Source organism: Melanerpes formicivorus, unplaced genomic scaffold (genome assembly GCF_026170545.1).
Source record: "Melanerpes formicivorus ecotype bairdi unplaced genomic scaffold, bMelFor1.0.p_v2 SCAF_33, whole genome shotgun sequence".
NCBI lineage: Eukaryota > Metazoa > Chordata > Aves > Piciformes > Picidae > Melanerpes > Melanerpes formicivorus.
In genome coordinates this window covers 9,334,603-9,344,277 of record NW_027142385.1, presented here as the reverse complement: position 1 = coordinate 9,344,277, position 9,675 = coordinate 9,334,603, and positions in this window count along the sequence as shown.

Sequence of the window (9,675 nt, the reverse complement as noted above, 5' to 3'; positions counted from 1 at the left end):
GGGTTGAGACCCGCCGCGCTTAGCGCACCCGCACTCCCGCACCCCCGCCCCCGGCCCGGCCCCGCCGCTGCGAGCCCCAGGGGCGGGTTTGGGTTGAGTTTCGTTAAATAAAGCTGATAGCGGTAAACGGCTCACGGGAGGCGGGGGGGACGGGGCGAGAGGCCGGGCAGCAGTCAGGGTACTGCCTCCCTAAGGATGCTGCTGGGCATCACCGTGCGGCCGCTGCCAGCTCGGAGTTGGGTCCCCGCATGGCATGGTGGGGTGGTGAGGAAGCAGATGGGTGAGCAAGCTAATGAGGATGATCGTAGCTGGGGGCTGGATCCTGGATCCTGACCAGGGGGTAGTGTGACTGGGTGGCTCGTAGCTAGAGTGTTCGCGGTCAGGGGAGCTCAAGTCTGGAGGCACTTGTGGCTGAGGAGGGTTTGTGGCCAAGATCAGGCATAGCTCAGGGAGGTGGGGCATGGTGTGGAGGCTCATGGCTCTCTCCTATCACAGGCCAAGGTAACCCACTCCACCAAGCCATGACCTACTCAGGCTGCCCCCCACAGCTGACCACTTGCAGCCCCTCAGGCATGTCTCCATTGTATCCAAGCAATTGTCAGCCCTAGAGCCTTTGGGAGGTCTGGCCAAAACCAATGGTTAACCGCCCAATTCACAAATATGGCCTTCAGCTCCCAGAGCAAACACAGGCTGGGAGGAGGCCTCGTCCTGAAAAAGCACAACTCTATCTCCCCTACCAGGGCACCTCTTGCTGCAGTGGCAGCTCTGGTGAGGGTCCGTGGCCAAATCTGCACCCCAAACCAGCACCCAGTCATAGCAGGATGAGAGCCTGGCCAGGCAGCTGTGCTTGCTGGCTCCCCACATCCCCCTGTTCCTGGGGATCCTCTGGGAGGGCTCCATCAAGGTACAGCAAGGGAATCAGAGACGATAAACAATCCAGAAGCACCTGAAAGAAGCACATGGAGGGGAAGGGGACAACGAGGAGCCCAGTGGCTACTGGAAGGAGAGGCAAAGGCTCACGTCAGAATGGTTATGTTCTTCCCAGTGATGCAGAGGAGTTGAGGAAGGGAATGGGGTGCAGAACCCCAGAAGCTGACCACAGCTGGACCCCACCCGTGTCTGGATCTCACCCACGCTTGGACCCACTCCGTGTGTACAGCCCTCCCTGGGAGGGCTGGGTAGAGGGCAGCCCTTTTCCTGTGTTTAAAGCGGAGGAAGGGCCGCAGAGCGGCAGGGATGCCCGCAGAGCCCACGGCTGGCGAGTCCCGCGGGGGCAGTCCCCCGCCTGCAGCGGCCCCCCTCAGCCCGGCCCCGAGCTCGGCCTCTGCTGCCACCTGCCGGCGCCGCTCACAGGCAGGAGCGTTCCCCGTGTCCTGCATCCCTGCATCCGTTCTCGTCTTCATCCCTTCACTTCTCTATCCCTTCACCTCTCCATCCCTGCATCCCCCCGTCCCTCCATCCTTTTCCTTCTTCATCTCTGCATTCCTTTCCAGCTACATTCCTGCATGTCCATGGCCCCATATGCCTCCATCCTTGTATCCTCTCTGGGAGGGGATGGAGAGGGAGGAAACGGGACACACGCAGCCCTACCCGGCCCTCAGATCCCAGAACCAAGATCTTAGTACTGGATAGAACAGGATTTTGAGCAGCCAGGATCCCAGAGTCCCTTCAGGGTGGGTTCCAGTCTGCAGAGAAAATTGCTGCTGCCAGCAATTTTATTCCAGCACCCCACCCTCCACCCCAACCTCGCGTACTCAGCCCCTGCTGTTCCCTGCCCCAGGGGCGCATCATCCCTGGCCTGGCACAATTCAGCCACTCACACACAGCCCCAGCTTTGTGGCCACAACCACGGTTCACACTGATTGTCCTGGGCTATGGGCTTGAGGACCAGGGAGAGAGAGTCCCATTTGCTGCTCCACTACCCCTGGGGCAGGCAGAGGACAGGGGTGCCATCACTGTGCCCTACCATACGGAAACTGGGACACAGACCAATGCAACATGCAGCATCTCAACGGGCTGGGATTTGCAGAGGGGTGAAGCATTCCATGCCCACCTTTGCAAAGTGAGGTCAGAATTAGCTCTAACTTTGCAGCCTACCTTCTCCCTTGCAACCCAGGTGCTGCTAGGTTCAAGTGTGTGGGACAAGTGGCACCTTACAAGCAGCTTTTGGCCATGCAACAATTAAAAAAAAAAACAAACAAACAAACAAACTCAACCAAACAACAACAAAACAAAACCCACACAAACAAGCAAGCCTGGGGAGAAGGGGGGAAGGGAAATTACCTGTCAGGGCACCTGCTGCATGGTCCTTGGGGCGAAAACTCATCCATCTGTGTACTGTGACTCAGCACCTCCATTCTCACCACTCCTACAGCACAGGACTGTGACAGCCCCCACATCTCAGGAGCAGAACTGGCTAGCTGGTGGCAGGTCCCCAGAGGGCCTGGGGTGTCCTCAGGAGTCCTCTGTGGAGTCACGGGGACCTGTGGCAACACCCGTAATACAGAGACAACATCAGACCAGAAGGCATCCCACCCTGAAAAGCACTTTCAGCATTGCATGATGTTTCCAGCAGGTTGGTTTCCTTTTATAATGGGAAAAAGTTACTTCTGTCTGGATCAAGAAATGAGGTTTCTGACCACCTCCCACCTCTCCCCATCTCTTCCTTGTAATCATCAAGCATTTTTCAGCAAAGCCTTTGTAATGCTCCAAGGTCACAGAATCATAGACTAGTTTAAGTAAGAATGGACTTTAAAAATCAGCTAGTTCAAACACCCCTGGCATGGGCAGGGACACAGGTTCCTCCAATGCCACAGGCTGCTACTTTAAAAGACTCAGGTTCGGTTGAAAAAAATCAAATATGTAAAGATACAGATACAGGCATAGACGTGCACAAAAATGGAGAGAGTCTGTGTGTTTGAGCATGGGCAGGAGGTTGGTACAAGTTTTCTGGTTACCACCAATCTTTTTTAAAGCTCTCTCACAAGCACAGACACCGTGGGGGCCCAGATGGGCGTCCAGGTCTGTGGTACCCTTGGGTGCCTCCAAGGGTCCCCACTCCCACACCATAACGCTGCCTGAGTACCTCTGTCCCCTCCAGACTACTGCCCTGACTTGTCCAGCTTCATAACCCTAATGGCCAGTACCCAGGTGGAAAAATTGAGTCATGAAGCCCACACAGATTCCCTGTGACTTCCTAGCCACCAGAGACTCCAGACCTGGAGGAGTACTTGTGCTCCCTACTGAGCAAGCCCCATCTATTTCAGCTGTTTTCACCACCTGCCAGCTCTTGGGTAGCTCAGGAGGACAGCACTCCCCTCCCAGCTGGCTTTGCCTTCCAGGTCTCTGCTAAACCCATTTCATCCTCAGGCACTGATCCACTTTTCTCCTCAGTAGGCTGCTGCTGAGGCAAGCAAAACCAATAGATCTTCCCACCCAGAAAAACCTAGGGGGATTTTGTCCATCTTGGAAAAATTTTGGCCCACCCAAGAGATGCTTTGTCAGAGAAGCTGGAGAGCAGCAAGAGCAGCATCCGCATCCCAGCTGGTGGAAACAGGGGAAACCATCCCCTCCCCCTGCAAAAGGGGCAAAGAGGCATCACCAGCCTTGGCCTCTTGGGAAACAGCTTGAGTGTTCTTGGTAGGCTGCAAACAATAGGGAGAGAGAAACTTCTCAGGGGGGAGGGAGGCAGCTCTTCCCTGCTGGGAACAGGGAGCTGAGGGCATGAAGGATGCTCTCCTCCACCTGCAAGGCATTACCACACTTGGAGCCATGTTTGAGCCACATAGGCACATCCCTCCTAGGTGGCACATCTGGCTCAGTCCTAAAATGGATGGTCCATTTTCACCCCAGGCTGGACAACATCTGCCAGCATCAGACCCTACAATGCCTAAAGCCAGCGTCTCCCAGTTCTGGGTGTCAGTGAGGACCCTGAACATCCATCAGCCCTGACAGAGGACAGAGGGACGCTTCCCTCATCAAGGAGAAACTGAGGCAGGAGGCAAACTCCCAAGTCATGCACCCTGCTGGGGCCTTCGCCCTGGGGACAATTGGCAGCTGCTCTCTGTCCTTCCTGCTGCTCCCTCTCAGAGGGGTACCCTGATGAGAAAGGTCCCTCCATGATGCGCTGGCCCATGCACTCCTGTCCCCTCCATTCCCTCCCTCTGCTCCAGAAGGGCTGGCAGTCAGTCCCTATTCCAACCCAGGGCAGCTGTGACTGAAAACAAAGCTGTCCACTTCAGCACAATACCCTTCTGTCCACGTACTCTCCCCAGATGTTGACCACTGGGGTGGGCAGTGGCTGGGATAGAAGCATTGAGGGGCCGTGCCAGGCCCCTGCTGGCAGGGGACAATGTTGGCAGTGATGGAGAATAGGTATTTGAAAAGGTTTTGTTTTCGGGTTGACCCACCAAGCCGGTGTGACCCTGCAGCCCCCCACTTTGCCCTGCTCCTCCGTCCCAATAGAAACCCACCACATTCCTGACCTCATGAGGGGGGGGAAATTTTCAAACCTCCCTGGGAAGGAGACAATGAGAGTGTCAGGACTGTGATTTAGGAGGGGGGCTCTTTCCATCACAAAGGCGAAACAAAGACACTCAGCGCTGGGAAAGAGGTTGTGGTGATGCTTCAGGAGCAGGCCACGGTATTGTGCCTGGACAGCGGCAGGGCAGCCAGGGCTTGCTAGGTCCTACCAAGTCCCATTAGCTTTCACCAAGTGCCACCAGGTCCATTCAAGTGCTGCTGGGTAACACTGGGTCCCCTTGGGTCCCACCAGACCCTCCATCCTGGCTCCTACCACAGCCCTCCCCACAGCCATTCTGGGGACCAGGATCGTTATGGGTATCATCATCACCCATAGTGGGAGGGAGCAAGTCGTCCCCCCCCATCCCCACACAGGACAGTTGCCACCCCCCCCACACCACCCCCCGGCTCCCCACAGTGCTCCACACCAGTGGGGCTGGCCAGAGAGCAGCCCATTTTGGGGGGCAGTGAGCATCCCAATAAATGAGACTGGAGAGAGGCCACCCTCCCCTCCTCCCAGCAGCTGTGCCTAGGCTGGGGGTAACATGCAAACCCAGAGTTTTCCACACACCCTATCAGTTGTCCCTGGATTGCCCACTCTCCTCTCCCAGGGCCAGTGATGGGGATGAAGGCCAGACAAGGAATGAGCAGCCTTTCTGTGAGCTGCTCAAAGGGACTTTGTGCACCCTGGCCACTGGCACCCAGCACCACCCACCGTGATTAGCACAGTCACAGCACCCACACTGCCCATGGCTTGCAGTCTGCAGCATCTGCAAACCCCCCTCTTTACAACTGCCCCCTCCCCTGACCCTCCTCTTCCATCTCTGGGGGTATCAACCCCAAACAGTGGCAACACACTTCCCCCAAAAAAGATCCAGGAAACTGCTAGCAGATACGCAACTTACAGTGTCCTCTGCTGCCGAGCCGAGCCCGTCTCCAGCCAGCATTCCAGTGACAAAGGCTCGAAGCCTTCATGGAGAGGGTTGTTTTTTTCACTGGAGAAGTATTTGTCTCCCAGTGCTAAATGGCTGATCCAAGGAAAAGCTGGAAACAAGTTCATTGGCTTTTGTCTCGCTCCATCTCCTTGCCCTAATTTTTATTTTCCTGGCAGCTGGTGGGAGGAAGCGAGCTGGCAAGGTGATGCTTTTTTGGGAAGAGGGGAACTGCTGGTGAAAGAGGCATTCACCATGCTAGGAGCCTGCGAAAGTCGAGAGCCAAGGAGGCTGGTGGCAGGGCAAGAGTCTGTTCACGATCACCATGCCAAGGCTGACTGGAGTGTTGAGGCTCATGGCCTTGCTGAGGATTATGGCCGAACAGAGGCTCATGGCCGAGCAGAGGCTGGTGGCAGGTGGAGGGGCGCCTGCAGGATGCACCAGGAAACCAATGACATCATGTTGTGGGATTTTTTTTTCCAGGATCAAATGTAATTTGCAGATGACTTCCCTGGCTGCCTGCAAGTGCTCCATGACAAGGAGCAGGATGGAGCCCCCTCAGGACATGCAGATGTATGCAAGACTAGGGCTTTAATTTTCCCCCCTTTGGGTCAAGAGAACTACATTTTATTTCCTACCCCCACCAGTGCTGTGCAAGGGGCTCCCTGGCACACAGAGAGCAGGTCCAGCAAGCAGCTGAGCAGACCACAGCCCAGCACAGCTGACATCAGCACCCTGTTAGGGACCCCCATCTCCATGGCAGGGCAGAATCTGTCCCTGGCCGCCCAACTCAGGATGCCGCCTTTTGCCTCTTCCCCCTTAATTTTGTTTAGAAACTTGTCAGGTTGGTACACAAAAGGAGGTGGAAAGATCAATCCCAGCTTTTCATCAGTGTGGGAAAAAGTATTTCACTAATCCATATTTATTGGTGTAAAAGAGCTGGGAAGGGGGGTGAGGGGGCAGGCAAGAGACCCTAATGGTCAGGAGCAAAGGACAGGAGGGACAGTTTAAGGCTGCCCTTTTCGGAGAGGCCACATGTCACCAAAATCTTTCGGTTGTCTCAGGATTGGTTACATTCTGTTCTTTTTTTTTCTATTGAGGTTGCCAAGCAACTGGCTAAGACCAGCCAAGATATTTTCTTTATTACAAGTGGAGCAGAAAGCAGCAAGGAGCAGAGAGATTAAAAAAAAAAAAAAAAAAAAAAAAGAGAGAGAGAGAAAAGAAAGAGAAGTTTAGACAATTAACATTTATAGGATCACATAACTTCATTAACTTGGCCAAGATTTGGGAAACAGACTTAACAAAAAATAAAGGAAGAGTGGGAGAGTTAGGAATCAGAGTTAAAAGGCCAGCAGGTCGTGGGCTAAAACAATGCTGGAGCTCCCAGGAGCAGTGATGGGGACTTCGCTCCAGGGTTCCCCACTTCTCAAGAGCCGCCTGGTCCTGGGCAGTGGCTGCAACCCAGCAGAGGCTTTCAGCTGCTACTGCTCTCTTTTTCTTCTCTTTCTCCTTCTCCTTCTCCTTCTCCTTCTCCTTCTCCTTCTCCTTCTCCTTCTCCTTCTCCTTCTCCTTCTCCTTCTCCTTCTCCTTCTCCTTCTCCTTCTCCTTCTCCTTCTCCTTCTCCTTCTCCTTCTTCTCCTTCTCCTTCTCCTTCTCCTTCTCCTTCTCCTTCTCCTTCTCCTTCCTCTTCTTCTTCTCCTTCTCCTTCCTCTTCTTCTTCTCCTTCTCCTTCCTCTTCTTCTACTTCTTTTTTCTTCTTCTTTTTTCTTTCCTTTTTTTTTTTTTTTTAATTATGGCTTTTGTTTTATTTTAACACTCCTAGGAAATGGGTTGGCAAGAAGGCGAGGGGAGGCAAGGGAGCCCTTTGCAGGCAAGCACGTGGCTCGAGCAAGAGCTGGGCATCCCCAGCTACAGCATGGAGCAGGAGCTGGGGGATGTGGCTGTCTCAAGGCCCTGGCACACCTTCATGTGTCTGCAGGGTAGGGAAGGATTGAACTCAATGACGTTAAAGGTCTTTTTCAGCCTAAGCAGTTCTGTAGTTCTATTCTCTATGATGCAAAAACTCCAAGGGCCAGGAAGGAGCCTCTGCAGACAAGTAGTCCCCACTAGCAGATCCCTGCCCCTTTAGTCCCTGCTCAGGGCCCAGGCGTGACACCATCCCTGGGCTATCCCCTGCCCTAGGCCTGACCAGGGGACATTGCTGAAGGCTGTGGACAGGGACTGAGGTCACCCTGCCGCTCCCTGGGGCTGGGCTGCTTGGAGAATTCTTGGAGCCGTGGGAGGTTCTCCCAGCACCACCTGATTCCTAACCCTAGAAGGACAGACCACCTCTATACCCTTTCAGCCCCCGGCCCTGAGATCCCAAGTAACACCCAGGGTAGTGGCAGGCAGTGCTGAGGTGACAGACGGAGCCAGCCCCGCGGCTGCGGGGATCCCTGGCAGGTCGGGGCTGGGGAGGTCCCCGGGCAAGGAGAGGCAGGCAATGTCGCGCACTACACCGTCCGGAGCCCGCAACTGCAAGCCGGTAATATTCATCAAAGGGAAACAATGAGCATTATTTACCCGCAGCAGTCTCCATGCCGTGGAGGGTCGGGGTGGGGTGCAGGTGACCCCACACCCCACGACGGACCCGGGCAGAGCCATTCCCGCGGAAGCAGGACCGGGAGGGGGGGTCCCCAAGGGGGACTAAAGCGAGTTGGGAGTGAAGCTCAGCCCTTCCCGATGGCATCGGTGGGGGAACCCCAACAATCCTGAACGGGGCCGAGGCCGGCCGTCGCCGGAACCAAGACCCCGATCCAGTTCGCACCCCGGACCCTCGAGCACTGGACTCCGGCGGACGCGGGGCTCCAGGCCGGGCCGAGCCAGCCCAGGAGCTGGGGTTTGGGAGCTGTGTCTTTAAGAGATGGCTGGCTCCAGGTTGCAGCTGCTGTTTCTGTGCTATAGAGACAGTGGAGATTCATTACTCCTAAAACACAATGGGCATTTATCACCCCGTGGTGTTATTCAAATCCAGTACCAATTGAAGGTCATCCCCATTCTTTTCTCTCCGGCTCTGCAACACATTTATTGTTGTGCCGTTCAAGTAAAAGCCCTGCCCGGCCCCGGCGCAGCCCGCAGAGCCCCGGTGTGCGCATCCCTCCCGGGCGGATTTGGGACCCTCTCGGGTGGATACGGCTTGGAGGAAGAGGGGACAGAGAAGCAGGGGCGGCTCGGCTGGGCTCGGGACCAGCGGCAGGTGCAGCAGTAACCTCGCCGTTGTGCTCGGCCGAGCCCCGAGGGCCGCCCGCTCCGCCCCCGCGAGAGCGCACTTTCCGCACCCCGTGGAAACTCTGAGCCCCGCAAGCTGCCGGGGCGGAGGGCAGCTCGAGCAGCTGGGGGTCCGCCGCTCCCCTGTCTTCCCAGACCTCCTCTGGCGGGGACCTGCCCGACCCCGCCGTGGAGCGGACACGGCTACCGACACTGGCTGGGGAAGCGCAGGCAGCGGGCCGGGATTGTACCTGGCTGGAGAGGGGAGATTTGTTCCCAACTTCGTGGGAGCCGCTCGGTGAGAAGGGGCTGGGAGACAAGCCTGGATTTTTCCTCTTTTTCTTTGTTATTAATATTTTTCCCCTAGTTGAGCATTCATAAATTTCGGCGGATTTTCAAAGTGCCTGAATTTTACGGGCGATCCACTTGGAAGCGACGAATTCGCGGCAGGAACGGCGGCGGCCGCAACACGGGACCGGGAGTCTGTGCCTGCAACCCCGAGGTATCACCCCGGCGAGCCTCGGGGTTGGCGGAGGTACTGAGCCCCGCTGGCAACTGTCAGCCCCGCCGCACCGATCCACGCTCCACTGGGGCTGCTCCAGCGAGGACGGAGCGCTAGTTTTCGTTTTCTGTCTTTTTTTTTTTTTTTATTTCTTCTTTTTCTTTCTTTCTTCCTTCCTTTTTTTTTTTTTTTTTTTGGGTGTATGTGCTTGTTGCTTTGTTTTTTAAGGGATGAAATATTTTTTATTGTATTTTTATTTTTTTTTCCCCCGGAACGATAGGAAACGAGTTGATACAATCAAACCCCTTGCAGTGCCATTAAACCGAAACTGGGATGCAAAGCGCGGCGGCTGCGGTAGAAACTTGCCGGGACCGGAGAAGCGGCTCCGCAGGGCCAGGGCGCGGGAAACGGGCACGGGGAGCGGCGGGCAGCCAGACCGGATCGGTGCCCCTGTGTCCTTGTTTTCCAGGCTTC